This window comes from Physeter macrocephalus, chromosome 20 (assembly GCF_002837175.3).
Source record: "Physeter macrocephalus isolate SW-GA chromosome 20, ASM283717v5, whole genome shotgun sequence".
NCBI lineage: Eukaryota > Metazoa > Chordata > Mammalia > Artiodactyla > Physeteridae > Physeter > Physeter macrocephalus.
The window spans coordinates 5,135,131-5,136,492 of NC_041233.1; the positions used below are offsets into that span (position 1 = coordinate 5,135,131).

Here is a 1,362-nt window from a genome sequence, read left to right on the forward strand (position 1 = left end):
GTTGTGGTCAGAAAAGATACTTGGTATGATTTCAATTTTCTTAAATTTGCCAAGGCTAGATTTGTGACCCAATATATGATCTATCCTGGAGAATGTTCCATGAGCACTTGAGAAGAATGTGTATTCTGTTGTTTTTGGATGGAATGTCCTATAAATATCAATTAAGTCCATCTTGTGTAATGTATCATTTAAAGCTTGTGTTTCCTTATTTATTTTCATTTTGGATGATCTGTCCATTGGTGAAAGTGGGGTGTTAAAGTCCCCTACTATGATTGTGTTACTGTCGATTTCCCCTTTTATGGCTGTTAGTATTTGCCTTATGTATTGAGGTGCTCCTATGTTGGGTGCATAAATATTTACAATTGTTATATCTTCTTCATGGATCGATCCCTTGATCATTATATAGTGTCCTTCTTTGTCTCTTGTTATAGTTTTTACTTTAAAGTCTATTTTGTCTGATATGAGAATTGCTACTCCAGCTTTCTTCTGATTTCCATTTGCATGGAGTATCTTTTTCCATCCCCTCACTTTCAGTCTGTATGTGTCCCTAGGTCTGAAGTGGGTCTCTTGTAGACAGCATATATATGGGTCTTGTTTTTGTGTCCATTCAGCCAGTCTGTGTCTTTTGGTGGGAGCATTTAATCCATTTACATTTAAGGTAATTATCGATATGTATGGTCCTATTACCATTTACTGAATGTTTCGGGTTTGTTCTTGTAGGTCTTTTCCTTCTCTTGTGTTTCTTGCCTAGAGAAGTTCCTTTAGCTTTTATTGTAAAGCTGGTTTAGTGGTGCTGAACTCTCTCGGCTTTCGCTTGTCTGTAAGGGTTTTAATTTCTCCATCAAATCTGAATGAGATCCTTGCTGGGTAGAGTAATCTTGGTTGTAGGTTTTTTTCCTTCATCACTTTAAATATGTCCTGCCACTCCCTTCTGGCTTGTAGAGTGTCTGCTGAAAGATCAGATGTTAACCTTATGGGATTCCCTTGTGTGTTATTTGTTGTTTTTCCCTTGCTGCTTTTAATATGTTTTCTTTGTATTTAATTTTTGACAGTTTGCTTATTATGTGTCTTGGCGTGTTTATCCTTGGGTTTATCCTGTATGGGACTCTCTGTGCTTCCTGGACTTGATTGACTATTTCCTTTCCTATATTAGGGAAGTTTTCAACTATAATCTCTTCAAATATTTTCTCAGTCCCTTTCTTTTTCTCTTCTTCTTCTGGGACCCCTATAATTCGAATGTTGGTGCATTTAATGTTGTCCCAGAGGTCTCTGAGACTGTCCTCAGTTCTTTTCATTCTTTTTTCTTTATTCTGCTCTGCAGTAGTTATTTCCACTATTTTATCTTCCAGGCCACTTATCCGT

At 36.8% G+C, this 1,362-nt stretch overlaps 1 protein-coding gene across 1 annotated transcript in view; it reads left to right on the top strand.

Annotated features, from left to right (window-relative positions):
* Positions 1 to 1,362, top strand: part of COA6 (cytochrome c oxidase assembly factor 6) — a 46,020-nt gene that overhangs the window by 29,175 nt on the left and 15,483 nt on the right. The gene's annotated exons all lie outside the window — the stretch shown is intronic.